Source organism: Vicia villosa, linkage group LG2, assembly GCF_029867415.1.
Source record: "Vicia villosa cultivar HV-30 ecotype Madison, WI linkage group LG2, Vvil1.0, whole genome shotgun sequence".
Taxonomy (NCBI): Eukaryota; Viridiplantae; Streptophyta; class Magnoliopsida; order Fabales; family Fabaceae; genus Vicia; species Vicia villosa.
The window spans coordinates 180498328-180514972 of NC_081181.1; the positions used below are offsets into that span (position 1 = coordinate 180498328).

Consider the following 16645-nt stretch of genomic DNA (forward strand, 5'->3'; position numbering starts at 1 on the left):
CACATGAGGATGAACTATACCGTTTATGCAAGAACAACAATTTCATTTTGAAAGTTATACTTTTAGTTGCGGTGGCAAGACCTAGATTTGATAATGAAGGTAATGAAACATGGTCGGGAAAAATTGGAGTATTTCCTCTAGTTGATAAAGTACCTGCAAAAAGATCAAGTGTTAATAAACCACCATAGACACTTGAAACAAAATTGATTACTTCTATCACTAAAGAAGTTAGTCAAATGTTTTTAATAAACAAAGTTTTACAACCATAAAAGAAAATTGACCACGAGAACATGCATCAGAAACAATTTACATACAACATGATAATGCACTGTATCATGTTTCTATAAACGATGAAGAATGTCCAGCTGCGGCTTTTGTAGGTGGATTTGACATTTGTTTGATATGTCAACCATCTAATTCTCCTAATTTAAATATTTTAGATTTAGGATTTATTGCAATCATTCAAGCATTGCAACAAAAGAATGTGACAAAGACAGTTGACGAACTTGTTCAAGTTGTGCAAAGTTCTTATGGTGCTTTCTCTAGTGTGGAGTCAAACAAAATATTTCTCACATTTCAATTATGTATGATGGAAATAATGAAAGTTCGGGGATCAAATAATTACAAAATTCCTCATGAAAAAAAGATGTGAGGATTAGACATTTTGCCAACCAAACTAAATTGTGATAGAAAATTAGTTAAGGAAATTATTTCATGCTTACAAAATTAATAGTATTTGTTTTTGTAATATTTGAGCTGTATAAATACTGTAGTAATGCATTTTTATGAAATTGTAATGTTTTTAAAATTTCAAAACTATTTTATTTAATAGTCTAATCTACCTTACAAATATGTCACATACATTAGCTTAATACTATTTAATACTATCAGTAAATGAATTTTGGCCAGACACACACTAGTAATTAGCTTAATATAGGCATGTCATGTACATGCAAATTGAAGATGAATGTACTTACGTAAGTTCACAAAAAATATTGTAGTTTCTTGTAAATTATCTTGATGCTAAGAACATAAGAAGGGTATGAAATACAACAAATCCAAATAATTTCTCGTAATATTACAAATGACCATAGCACGTAGATTGTAAAAATAGAGGGGTATTGCAAAATATGATAAAATATTACTAGTAGTACTACTAACTAAATTGTAGAATTGCTTTCATATTCAAACACACACACTACCATTAAAAATCTACTCCTATGTAAATTTGCAACATATCATCAACCTCTATTTTAATTTCTTCATTGTTTTGAATCTTCAGCTCATGTTCAACCTCATGTTTAGAGTTCAGCATCTCATTAGCAACACCTTCAAGTTCATTGTCAAAATCCAACATTTTATCATCAAAACCTTCGTCCTGATGGTGAGAGTTCACTTCACCCTCAAAGTCACCATCTCCATCTTTTTTAACAAAACGAAGTAGTAAATTTTCCGAATCATGTTAATGATTAATATTAAAAAATTTGTTAGTGTCTAATTTTATATAAAATATTTTTACATTATTAACCAATCACCACCATATATCCCACTATATCGTACTATTATTTTTAATATTAATTTTAAATCTATTATATGATATACCCCACTACATCATACTATTATTTTTAATATTAATTTTACGTATATTATATGACAATAGAGGGACCAGTGTAAAGTTATTTCACACATTAACCTCTATTTTATTTTTGAATTTTTAATTAAATAAAGTTAAAAACTTAGCTTAAGAAAAACGTTTTATGTGCATTTCTCCATTGTGGCATTCTCATTTCTCAACAACTAACAACAACAATGCTAGGCGAGAGAAACCCTACTTTCCCGAACGAAATCCCAAACGGAAACATCACGGTGGTAGAACTCCGCCGCCGCTGCCGCCTCCGACGCCGCCATCTACAGAGGCTTACATGGAGGATTTGTCCAACGATCTGCATGGACTAATCTGTCGCATTCTTCGACCGCCGCGCTTGAAATATAAATATGAAATCGATGAAATCGAGCCCGTGCTTGAAGTGACCCGTTTTTGTTTTGACAAATGGACTCCTCCTCCAGATATAAGCAATGTTGATGAGAGAATCTCCGCTCCCGCTGTTGACGAATGGACTCCTCCTCCAGATATGAGCAATGTTGATCAGAGAATCTCCGGTCCCGTGGTTAACAAATGGACTGCGGATCCTATTACTGACATCGTAATTCCGTCGCCTTATTCGAGATTAGTGGTACGCGTAGTCATTATTATTATTAATTGGTAATTATTGTCATTAATTAGGAAGATCTGAATGTAATTTGTTTTGAAGGGCGCTGGAATTGAGAACCTGGCGCAAACTTGTTTTATGGCTGCGATTCTTCAGTGCTTAACACAAACGGGACAATTGTTTCTTGGTCTTCGTTACTCGAGTCATGATACTCCATGTACAATATTTTTCTTATTTTTTGTAATTTTGAAGATTTTGATTTATTTTAACAAGGATTTTTGTTTTCAGGTCATGTGAGTGGTTTCTGCGTTATTTGTGCTTTCCGTGAGCATAATGACCGAGCGTTAGACCTCTCTCGAAAAACAATTTATCCTAGGAGGTTTTTTCAAAATTTGAAGTGTATCCTTTTTTTTGTTATGGTTGTTAATTGCAAAACTTCTTCTATTTAGCATTATTTAGTGTGAAGATTATCATCTGCGTTAGACCTGATCTGCTCTTGCTGTTATCATCTGCATAGTCACTATCAGTATAGGTTATGAGATCATTTCTGCATAGTCACTATCAGTATAGGTTATGAGATCATTTCTGCATCTAGTTTGGTTCTTTTCTCATCTGAAACGTCAACATGTCCTACACACCCATGAAGTGATCTACTGAGGGCCTTCCAACTAATGGCTAATGTGGAAAACTGAATATTTGGTGAAATGCTTTAGTGTGTAAATGCACTCAAGTAATCTAATTATGTACACACTCGAGAGTAAATACAATTTACAAGGATGTTGCCAATTCCTAGATACATGTATTGACTCCTAAATACAGATTTTTAATTCCAATATTTTATAATTTCAACAGCTAATACTTACAAATTTTGTTGTGTCATGAATTGTGATCCATGACATCTGTGGTAATAGATTTTTCAGCCGCTTTTAGACAGTTTAACCAGAATGACGCACACAAGTTTATGATATGCGCCTTGGATAAACTTAAAGATGCCTTTCCAAAAGATCAAAATAATCTATGCAACAGGCAAATTCGATATTTTTCTGACTCGTTTTTATGTAACAGGCTACTTTGATGTATGATCTCTATGCAGTTGTGGTGTATAGCGGATCCACAATTAAATCAGGGCATTACTTTAGCTATGTGCGTTCTGATGAAAACACATGGCATTTGATGGATGACTCTGTGGTAGTATCAATGGAAACTTCTTCTTATAGTATAGTATACCTTTCGCCGTTTTACATATTTATATGGTTTCTGTTTGAAAATAAAATGAGTCATTATATGATTCACTCACTGTTTGAAGCACGGGCACCTCTAGGAGTAGGCGTGTCGCGGTGTCCGACACTTGTACGACCCGCGTCGGAAAAATCAGACAATTCTTTGCTTTGACATTCTTTAAATCGGTGTTTGACACCTGTTTGACACCTCTTACATCACATGCCAGACTATTGAGACAAGTGTAGTTTATTTTGCAGATAGATTGTGCCTAATTATTGAATGTTTAAAGTAGTTTTGTTAGAATTAATTAGTTCAAATGTGAATTATTAGTTAAAAAGTTAATTCCTTTTCAGGTTATCAGTGTTTCTGAAGAAGTTGTCCTGGCTCAACAGGCATACTTGCTGTTTTATGCAAAACATGGCACACCCTGGTTCTCTTCTGTTGTTAAAACTGAAGAGAGAGATTTAAAACCAAAATCTATGGACAACACACAAGATTTTGCAAATGATGACATAGACATGGAATACATGAAGTTTGTGATTTGACGGGTTGTATGATTAAGATTCCAAGGGTGCAGATGTAAAAATTGGCCGGTGCAGATGATAAGGATTCCAAGGATTCCGCAATGAGATTAGAAACTAGTATGGTTGGTGGTTTTAACTTTTAAGTTTCCCTTCATGTAAAAATTGTTGCATATCTCCCTTGACCTGTTTGCATAAGAGTTGTTTGTTATTGATTCCCTTTCATGTAAAAATTGTTATGTATCAATACATAAAAATTGTTTGGGTTGATGAAATGATTCTGGTACAGATTAATGAAAGTCATATAGTAGTCTTAACTAAGTACTCCTTGTAATGAGGTTAAGGTGAAAAGTTGAAACTAAAACCTTTGATACTGAAAAATCTATGGATAATGGACGGTATGCATGGGTCTGCACTGACACGTCAAATCTCACTGTGTATATATATGTTGAATGCAAGTTTAAATTAATGTTGAGTTTTTGTGAAATTGCCATGAAATAGCATGGCTGCCGACAAGCTTAACATTGTATTTTCGTGATATTCACCTTCAATATACACCGGGACATGAAGTTTGATGTGTCAATGTGGATCTGAACATACCATTACTTGCTATAACTGCAGATAACTTAAAATTGTGATGCTGCAGTTGAAATCACAATTGTAGGATCTCTTTTTAAAATTTGTGGCAAAGGTTTTAATTCTACTTTTACTATCGTGATTCTAAGAGCAAGGTATTCTTCAAGACAGAAGTTTATAATCATCATAATCATATGTTATTATTGTTACTAGTATTATAGTTAAAAAGAGCAAGGTATTCTTTCAAAATAATATGTTTCCTTGTAAGCTCGTGCCCCAAAGATAATTTACAACTTTGAATCCTCAACTTTAGCCCTCCATATCTTTCAAATTCAATGAGCTTTTTTATTCAATCTTTCCCCAATGTTGAAGTATGTAAAATCTTCTTCCAATACATTTTTTGGGCATGAAAAAGGATTGCATGCTGTAAGTTTAGATTTCATTTTAGTGCTTCCTACATTTTTTTTCAAGTTTTTCATGGGTATTTCAATTGTATTCCGATTATGGTTTTAAATTGTGGTTCAGCTACGGTTACACTCCAAACATTTATACTGCAACAAAATAGGAGAAAATTGAGAATGTTGCAAATGAGTTTGTAGTTGTGATATAGTTGAACAGACCTCAAAATCATTTACATTAGGTTGCAATTGATGGATGACTCTAAGGTACTATCAATGGAAACTTCTACTTATAGTATAGTATATCTTTTGCCATTTTACATATTTATATGGTTTCTATTTGAAAATAAAATGAGTCATTATATGATTCACTCACTGGCTCTAACATTGTTTAATTAGAACAAGTGATTTTTGAAAAGTTGTAGGCTATGAAGCACGGACACCTTAGGAGTTGGCGTGTCGCGGTGTCCGACACTTTTACGACCCGTGTCGGAAAAATCAGACAATTCTTTGCTTTGACATTCTTTAAATCGGTGTTTGACACCTGTTTGACACTCTTACAACACATGCCAGACTATTGAGACAAGTGTAGTTTATTTTACAGATAGATTGTGCCTAATTATTGAATGTTTAAAGTAGTTTTGTTAGAATTAATTAGTTCAAATGTGAATTATTAGTTAAAATGTTAATTCCTTTTCAGGTTATCAGTGTTCCTGAAGAAGTTGTCCTGGCTCAACAGGCATACTTGCTGTTTTATGCAAAACATGGCACACCCTGGTTCTCTTCTGTTGTTAAAAACTGAAGAGAGAGATTTAAAACCAATATCAATGGACAACACACAGGATTTTGCAAATGATGATTCGCAGTTGGCATGTGAGACACTTTCGATCTACGGATATGACATAGACATGGAATACATGAAGTATATGATTTGACGGGTTCATATATGTATGTATGATTAAGATTCCAACGGTGCAGATGTTAAAATTAATGACTAATTCTCTCTCCGACCTTGCTAGTTCTTTAAACAAAAATGGGAGACTCAAAGAGGTATACCATTCTGTTATGTTTTTTCTTCAGCTAAAGTATGGTTATTAGTGTAGGTAGTATCAGCTGCAATGATTGACAACTGTCAGTTTATGACCTAGGGTAGCAGGTCACCTTGTTACCTCTATAAGTAACAAGGTGCCACCTCACTGTAACTAACTTTACCAATTATAACAGAAACAGTTAGAAATGAAATTATTTAATTGTATTCTCCCTTGAATCAAGAAGAAATTTTAGGAAATAGAAACAACATATTATGAAATAAAACAGAAAATATGCACTATTAAAAAGAGAGAATCACGGATTCTCCAACAGTGTGCATAAAAGTAAGAGTGCTTAAACTATGAGTAAAACACCTCCACTCCTTCAAGACTGCCGTGTTGTTTCTATTGATTATGACTTTGTAAAATTAAATAAGTTCAAGTATTTTTAGATTGTGGTTGTACAATGACATTGTGAGTAAGTTGTGGCTAAAAGTATGTATTAAGAATTTAGTATATTTTTCCAAGTTACTTTTGTTTTTGTATGGTGTATCACTACAGGTTTCAATGGTTGTAAGCTTGTGCTGTAAAGTATCATGGCTCTGTATTAAATGCCACGGTGATAAACTGTCAGAAGGTGTTTTGGAAGAGTTTCTAAGGCTTGCTGATACAAAAGCTGCCTGGCATTTAAAGATTAATTTCATACCCGGAAATGATGACATAGAGAAGAAATTTATTAAGACTTTAGAGAAATGGTCTAGTGTTAGAGATCTGAATGAGAAGATTGAAGCTCCTATACATGTGATGAAGCAGTGGGTGAAGGTAGCATTACAAATCATTAATTTTGTTTTTAACAGTTATATTTTAAGTTTGCTTCTTCCTATTGATTATTATATTATATTGTATACATGTAGGTACAATGTGTAGCTGAAAGTGAAACTACGAAGGCTCGTTGTTTATACAGTCTATTGTCATCTTCTACAAAATTCTCAAAGGGGAACATTGGCCCAATCATAGAACAGGTTCAGCCACGTTGTAGACATTTCCTTTGAATGGAAACTTCATCACAATTTCCTTTGATGTTTATTCGACCTTTTTGTCTTTGTGTATCTTTTCCTCGTCTGTTTAGGAACTTACTGCATATGCGGAGATGAGTGATAAATACCATGAATTTGTCAGAACATGATACTGAAAACTATATATATATATATATATATATATATATATATATATATATATATATATATATATATATATATATATATATATATATATATATATATATATATATATATATATATATATATATATATATATATATATATATATATATATATATATATATATATATATATATATATATATATATATATATATATATAAGGAAAACCAAGAAAACTGACAATTGTGACAACAGTGACAATTCACGACAACAGTGACAATGGTGTAAATATGATACTAACAATTTGAAATTTCCATAAAAAAAAAACAAAGATAAAACATGTCTAAGAAGGCCCATACATTTGAAATTAGTTTCATTGCAGCTTCTTGAATTTTGGCAACTGTGATTTCTCCTTGAAAAAAGCTACCATGGTCGCCAGAACTCGTATGAGAGCTTGCAGTCAAACAAGAGAAAGTCTGTAGAAAACCTTATTAATGAAGATTGGTTTCCTTTAAGGCTGTCCATCCAAAATTTAATATTAGAAATATTGCTAAACTCATCCAATGAATTTCGGATGAATTCCTCATCCACAGGCAAAACGCAGAGAGCGTGACTTAGGCTCCTAGTTTCCCATAATACAATTAACCATTCCTCCACTAACACACTCTTCAATTTGAAGATCAGGATCAACAGCCGGTATGCGCCATTGAGGAGTTCCATGAAACCCTGAAGAGACGTTGAAACCAAAATACTGTCGCACCATGTTTCTTATGCAAAAACTACATAAACCAATAATACATAAGAAGAAAAACAGACCCTCGAGTGTACTAAATATATTATGTTAAAGAGTAGAATCATAATTCTGTCAAAAAATGCAAAATATCCTCCCTATTTTGAAGAGGGAGGATATTTTACATTTTTTGACAGAATTATGATTCTACTCGTTAGCATAATAGATTTAGTACACTCGAGGGTCTTTTTTTCTTCTTATGTATTATTGGTTTATGTAGTTTTTGCATAACATGGTGTGATAATATTTTGGTTTCAACGTCTCTTCAGGGTTTCATGGAACTCCTCAATGGCGCATACCGGCTGTTGATCCTGATCTTCAAATTGAAGAGTGTGTTAGTGTAGGAATGGTTGACTGTATTATGGGAAACTAGGAGGCTAAGTCACGCTCTCTACGTTTTGCCTGTGGATGAGAAATTCATCCGAAATTCATTGGATGAGTTTAGCAATATTTCTAATATTAAATTTTGGATGGACAACCTTAAAGGAAACCAATCTTCATTAATAGGGTTTTCTACAGACTTTCTCTTGTTTGACTGCAAGCTCTCATACGAGTTCTGGCGACCATGGTAGTTTTTTTCAAGGTGAAATCACAGTTGCCAAAATTCAAGTTGCCAAAATTCAAGAAGCTGCAATGAAACTAATTTCAAATGTATGGGCCTTCTTAGACATGTTTTATCTTTGTTTTTTTTTTTATGGGAATTTCAAATTGTTAGTATTATATTTACATCATTACTTTATCTAAGCTCATTACTTCATTCTCTGATAATCTTCTCCTAGGATCTTGTTCCAAGTCATTGCACTTTTCTTGCTGGAAATCTTTATAGTGCTTTGTGTCAAAGACTTGTCGCTAATGGGAAGTTAATAGAGGTAAGTAGCAATGTTTTTGATTTTACTCATTGGAATACTGATCATAAGTGTTGCTTTTCGTGTGAGAGATTTCAGTGCTGGTGATGGATTTACAGATGACATATCAATGATGTCATAATTTTGTTTTGTTTTACATTTAGTTGTCCTTGCCTTGTCTCCTGACTTATAGTTTTTCTTGTCTTTTTTGCTTATTACTTATTAGGCTCTTTCTTTGGCAAAAAAGCTTTTAAGTTACACGACAAACTTTTCAAAATGAAATTTAGCCACATTTTTCCGAAGAATGATAAAAAAGTTGATCTTTGGAAGAATTTTATGGATGGTGTTGATAAGCTTGAAGTGGACAATTCAGTTGTTAGGGAGGCTTTTCAATTTGATTCTCTGCCATCAGACTTTAAAGACAATTATCTGAGTCCGTGGAAAATTATGCAGTGTTACCTTGAAAGTACTCTATAAGTTTGGCTTATATTTTGTCATCCTATCATTAATGGACTTATAGTATTTGTAGAGAAGCTTTTAATGGACTGCATTTCAATGCCATATATACATGCAGATAGGAGTCATTCATGAAATCATTGGGGATTTCATTGAGGTTGAAACCTATATTTGACGGGGGGAAGCAATATCCCATTCGCTTCAGTTGCCATTGTTTACAGTTTGCCTTTTCTTCCTTCTTAGGTGTGTAAGTTACTTGTAGCCTTATTCCCCATTGTATTGGTAGGTTTGGTTATTTATTTTTAGTGTAAAATTAATTTGCCATTTTTTGTTTTGAATTACTAGGAAAACTATACCTTCGGAGAAGACTTTGGAATTTGGCAAAAATTGAGTTTGATCGTGCCTAACAGATTTTGAAAGATAACAACAGATTTTATTGCTCAAAGTGTAGATTAATACTCGAAGTTACTCTTCATCGGTATCTTGGAGATTTGTTTAAAGCTAATGAAGAGGGATATACTGAAGAGACGGCAAAACAAAGGTACAGATCAGCTCTGAGTAAATTAACTCATTCTGAATGGAAAAACCCTCTGAGTGGTCGTGAAGACTATGGTTATGAAAACTATGGTCATGCAATTGAAAGATATGCAAAATGCGCTGCTGAAAAGACTTGTACTTGTTGTATAAAGAATGTAGCAAATGAAGATGTAATGAGATCTGCTAAAGTAGGGCCAGTAACCAAGATTGAATCCAAACAAAGTAGAAAGTCTAAACCTTCTGCCAAGGTTATATCAAAGGAACCAACAATAGTGACTCGTTCCAGATCTCAATCTATACAGCAGAACCAACATTTGAAAAAGAGAAAGTTAGAAGTCTATGAAACTGACGAAGGTAGCCAAATTTCTAATTTGCCGGACATTTCTTCAAGGTGAGCAATATTATTCATTTTATCTGAAATGAATCATTGGCACTACCTTCCATCTAAAATTTTGAAATCTGGGTTGTTGCGTGATTTTATTATTCTCAAAAGGGAGTTTATTCGGAGGAAACTTTTGATGAGGCTTCTCACTCAATTAGGTATGTCTGCCATTTCACATTTTATTTGTCTTATGTAAATGCGTGATTGTTCCGTTGTCATTTGCACCTAGTGAATAGAGTGGTAACCCACATTCATAGTTTTCGAGCATTAGCTGTAACTTCTCTAGATGTAACTTCTCTAGATTAAGCACTGGTTCATTAACTAGCTTGCCACTAAAATAGCTTAATTGAAAGTTTACTCATTCCACTTTTGAGTTTGTTTTGGTTGATATTGGATAGTATAAGATGGAATGAAATGGAATATAATTAGATTTAAGAAAATGAATGTTATGTCATTTTAATCCATTCTACTTTATACCATCAGTCCAAATATACCTGTATGGAATAAAACTTTTTCCTTTTCTTTTTCTAATATGAATGTTCATCTGCAGTGAAGTGTTTTGCATCTCTTGATCAAATCGATTTAGCAGAGGAAGTTCTTTTGAAAAGCATGTCGCTTCTGTTTGGCGGAATCCCCATCGGCCATAGGTTTTCATCAATTCCCGTAGATTCGTTTGAAAAATTAGTTGCTAAGGAGATACCAGGAGATGTATTCACTATTGAGCGCACAGAGATTATCTATAGCATATGTTGGTATTCTTTGAAATGCTATCCTTCCAAATTTTCAAGGTAGGCATTGGCATCGAAAACCTGTCATTTCAGCAATAATATATGAATGACTTACTAACTTGCAATGTAGAACTATATTTTTGACATGCTTTGAGAAAATATTTGCGTCTTCCTAATATGGCATTTAAGCTGTATGTTTGTCATCAAGAGTGTCACAAGTTTGCTTCACTAGGAGTGTCATCTAAGTTGTAATAGATAAAAGTTGGCAGTTTTTAACATACAATTTTCCAATGATATTCCGATAAAAAAAAAGCATCTGAAAGTTGTTGCGAAAATATTAATTTTTGAATCCAATTTTTTATGCTCTTCCAAATCCCTTATGCTCTTGTTGAAATCCTTGCTTTCCTGTATTCTTACAATAGTTTCTCCCTTTGAGTTTTGTTTATAAATTGTTATATTTGCTGCTCTTGGAACATAAAATTTGATAGCTAACTTTTATAGACTTGGGAAATTTTGGTTTTTCCTTACAAGAACTTTTTTATAATCAATCTCACATCAAGTTTGAAGACATTGTTTCTTGGCTGACAGTAGCTTTTGTACTCTCTCGTGAGGTTCCCATAGTTTTTCAAAAGGTTGTATTCTCTATCTTCACGTTATTATTGTGACAATATTTCGCGCAATTGATTTAATTTTTTAACAGGCTATAATCTCGTAATTTTGAACACTTCATACATTGATACCTGTCTTGACAATTTTTAAAGCTAAATAAAATAAAACTAAATCTGAAAAAAGAATGTAACTCTTTGATTTCTACAACTTCCTATTATGCTAATTGAAATCCACATCTTGTATGTACAAAAAGCTCAAATATATATCCTCTTCATTGTTTATAATTGAAAGTTGTTTATAATTGAAAGTTTAAGTGAAGTTTCTGATATAGCAACCCACATAGGTGGTAAGTAAAAAGTATCCACTTTATAGAATTCAAAGATATTAAAAAATTTATAACTTAGAAATTTGATATGACAGGTTGTTGTATACTTGTTGTCAGAAATGAACTTGAAGACTCATGTTGTCTTATAATGTACGAATATAATGTACGAATGCACTGTGTGTTACTTAACAATCCTTTTTTATGCTATGCACGTCCATGTTGTCTTATTTTATCACTTGGGCTCTTTCAGTTAATGATCTTAGTTTTGGTAATGACACTGCATCAGGTGTCTAAATTACTCAGTTTGATGTTCTTGGTTTCTTCCTTGAGTGGGCAATTTCCAGTGCCATCTTATAGCAAATCTTCAAATGAAAGTTATTTGTCTTCATACTTTCACCAAGCTACAATTGGAACCCATCATACAAACCAGCTTCTCTCACGTTTGATTGAGCGGTGCAAGGTACAATCCCTTGTTGATGTTGAGACAAATCTTAATGTTTATCAATATTGTGTCAAGTGTATAAACGCTAACTTACTTATATAGACTATGCTGTACATTAAATATATGAAATATGTTTTATCGATTATTATATAATTATTAGTACAAAAAGTTATCCCGCTATCAGTTTATGATCTTAGTTTTGGTAATGACACTGCAACAGGTGTCTAAATTACTCAGTTTGATGTTCTTGGTTTCTTCCTTGAGTGGGCAATTTCCAGTGCCATCTTATAGCAAATCTTCAAATGAAAGTTTTTAGTCTTCATATTTCCACCAAGCTACAATTGGAACCCATCATACAAACCAGCTTCTCTCACGTTTGATTGAGCGATGCAAGGTACAGTCCCTTGTTTATGTTGAGACAAATCTTAATGTTTATCAATATTGTGTCAAGTGTATAAACGCTAACTTACTTATATAGACTATGCAGTACATTAAGTATATTAAATATGTTTTATCGATTATTATATAATTATTAGTACAAAAAGTTATCCCGCTATCCCACTATCCCACTTTTGGGACCGGTCGCTCTGCTATTCGGGATTAATAACTCTGGGTTCAGTATTGAGGAGGACTCTATGTTGGTATTAGGAGAGAGGGTATGAGGTGAGGATGAGTTAGGGGTAGATGAAGAAGTGAGTGGGACAGGATGAGCAGAAGTATCATAGGAGAAAGAAACAATCATAAGATTGGGCTGAATATGTTGAAGAGGAACTGTCACTAGTTGCATTTGTAGGTAAGGGTGATGCTTGATGAGTCAAGAGAGAGCAAGGAGAAAGATTGGATTCAGGGTGTGTTTGGTTCGAGGTAGAGCGAGGGGAGGAGAGGGGAGGGAATATTTAAAATGAAATGTGTTTGGTTCAATTTTTAGGAGGGGAGGAGGGGAGCAAAATCCCTCAAAATGACACTTTTTGCGTTCCTCCGAATCGGGGGAATTCAGAGGGGAGGGGAGGGGATCTGAGTTTTAATATTAATTTAATCAATCTATTTACTAAAATATCCTCAGTTTTATTTTATTATTTTAAAAATATTCTCAGTTTTATTTTATTATTTTAAAAATATTATTTTCTTTCATGTTCCTACTTTTCTTTTTGTGATTTTTTCTCTATTACTTCCATCAACTTATTATAATTATTTTTCACCTTCAAATTATTATTTTTTTATTTAATAAAAATTAGTATTACTATAATTTTTTGTTTTTTATTATAATTTATTTTATATATTCAAAAGTTGTTATCAACGCATAGTTTATTTTATGTCGAGAGTTATAATACGAATCAAGTGTACTCAATTTTTTTTAATATTATGCGATAAGTTATAACTTTTTAATCACTCAGTTATACAAATATTATTTCCAAGAAAATATTTATAAAATTTTTACAATTGAATATCATATCACTTATATAAGATTACAAGGATAAAATTGTAAATTATTATTAAAATCCCTCCCCTCCCCTCGTGAACCAAACATAATTTTAAACGAAATCCTTTCCCTTCCATCCATTAAAATCCCTCTCCTCCCCTCCCCCTCATTTGAACCAAACAGACCCTCAGAGGAACTTGAGGAGGGCTAGGTAGAAGCAGTAGGTAGGGGAGAGAGGTCAGGTGTGACTGGAAAAGGTGAGGAGTAAGCAGGGATAGGTTGAGAAGGTACAATTTGAGATGAAGTCAGTTGAGGATAGGGAAATATGGCTTCATTACATTAAATAACACATCTTTGGAAATATAAATCCTTCCATTAAGGGCAAGACATTTATAGTCTTTGTGGTTAGAGGAGTAGCTAATGAAAATACACTCTTCAAAGTGAAAGTTGAACTTGTGAGGTGAGTAAGGTCTTAGATTTGGGTAGCATGCACATCCAAAAGTCTTGAGGAATTTGTAATTAGGGACCTTATTGTAGAGCATAAAATATGGAGATAAGCTGCAGGAAGATAAGCATGTTCCCAAAATTTCAGGGGAAGACTGGCTTGAGCAAGTAGAGTCCACCCTGCTTCAACTACATGCCTGTGCTTTCGCTCCACCAAGCCATTTTGGTGATGTGTGAGAGCAGGCCAGTCTATGGGCAATACCCATATTGTTGAACAAAGTGATAAGGGACTGAAACTCACCTCCCCCATTAGTCTGAACTACTTGGATTTTAGTAGAAAATTGCACTTCAATAACCGTGATAAAGTGTGAATGTAGTTGAAAAAAATTGTATTGAGACAAAAAAGTGTAAGTGAGACACTTTTCATGAGACAAAGGAAGTATAAGGATAAAGGATGCACCTTAAGCCCAAGGGATAACACTAGTTGAACAACAGAATACAAGTAGTTGTGTTGTAACAACATATATTTCACTGTTGCTTGTTAATTAGTGGAAAATATTAGGGTTGTGTAGGGTGGGACTGTAGGAGGCTGATTAGTATTGCTAGTTCTCTCTTAATGTTAATGAGAATCGGCCAAATTCATAGGGTATTAATATGGTTATTTTCAACTTTTGGATGGTGGTATCCATATGACAAGTATTTGCCCAGCTCTTCAATAACAAATATAAAGGCATTTATTATATGCTTCATATTTTGTTTTATTCTCTTCATTAATCACTTGTAAAACAAAACATGCAACACATATTTTACTCTGTCCAGTCCTTCATTTTTTAGAAAATCAAATGTATCCTTTGTGGGATAAGGCTTTGATAAAACATTATGGCATAATTTGATCTATGTAACAGACCCCACTTAATGGGATAAGGCTTGATTGTTGTTGTAAATGTATCTTTGGATTTCTTACTTTTTACTCAATTTCAGGATTCTAATGTTACTGGATCATCTTTAATCAATGGAAAAGTCACATTTGACTCACTCAGGTAATAAAATGTTCTTATTGCATATAATAAGGCAAGGAATCAATTCAAACACAATCTGAAACAATACTCAGTAGTATGTGTTTTTCCGTGTCGCAGGGTTGCTTTCCGCTGAACATCTTGCAGAATATGTGAAGAAGTTTTTTGACGATCTTCCACTCACAACTATCATCGGTATAAATTTGCTAGAACCAGAATATACTAGTTTACTTAAGGAGTTGTTTTATTCTGCACGTGTTCAAGCGTGGATGATGATTTCACGGCTGAAATTTAAGACTGAACCTGTTGTTCTGTTATTGCCTCTGGATTCTGTTTTAACAGGTATACATATCTCTACTCTTGATACATAGTTGTTCATCATATTAAATCTTATTCGTATAATCTTCACAAAGTTTGGCAAGGTAACTTGTAATTGTTTACCACCTTTGTTAGATGAGGAGGGTGATCCGAGTAGTACAGATTCAAACTCATTTCAATTCTTTCAGAATCCTAGTACAGTCTGGCATTGTCCATGGGATTCTACAATGGTTGATAAAATATCACCAGTCTTCAAAATGATTTTAAAAGAGGATTACTTGGTAGGGACGACTCCTATTAGAACAGAAGCTCAAAAAGTTTTTTCGTATAACCAAAGACGTGCCATTGATTGTTGTCTTGGTACATTTGTGAGGTACACTAATTTTGTACGATTTCTTCATTTACCGGACTTTGATTTGAGTGTATATTTTCTATCCTTTCTCTGTAGTTGAACAACTATGGACTTTATACATTCATTACTAGCAATCTTAAAATTTCAAACAGCAGTATGCACGATGACGTCATTGACAGCGTTGAATTAGTTTTAACCTTCAAGAAACTAATTGTTATTCTGGCAACAAAAAATATAAACTAATTGTTATCTCTCCTTGTACATTTGTCGTTTCTTACCAGGAACCTTGAAAGTTCGTGGTTTGGTTCCTGGAAATGCTTTCTTCTTGGGGAAGTTGTAAACAACAATAATTTCAACACGGTGCTTGAAAATCTCATGAGTGATTTCAAATCAAAATGCAAGTTGAATGTAAATGAGGGCATTCTTTAAATCGTTCTTGGATGCTCCAAAATTATTAAATGAAGCTTTTAATATGCTGGAAGTGGATGACTCTGTGAAAAGAGAGCCTCTAATTCTTGTTTTAGATTCTGAATTGCAGGTAATTCTTCTTATTGTGTTGTCTTGAAATAGTTTGAAGCAATAAATTCTACTTTTTAAATGATTAGGAATAAACATCGTTTAGTGGTACAGTAGAATAGAATGCTTATACTTTTTAAAATTTATTTCAACCTTCTATGTTGAAATGAGCAATAGTTGTTGTTTATTTCATATTTCAATAATCAATATGCATATGCCTTAATTCAAAATTTATACAATCAGATTGTGTTTGTATATGTTTTTGTTTTAATTGGCGGCCTTGTGTGTTTTTAATCAAATAATTAAGGACTTCGATAACAAATCTCTCCTGCCTGCAACAGATTTTCCC

The 16645-nt window shown here is 33.3% G+C and overlaps 1 pseudogene; it reads left to right on the forward strand.

Annotated features, from left to right (window-relative positions):
- Positions 1-1758: 1758 nt before the first annotated feature.
- Positions 1759-16378, forward strand: LOC131653149 (separase-like; annotated as a pseudogene).
- Positions 16379-16645: the final 267 nt, after the last annotated feature.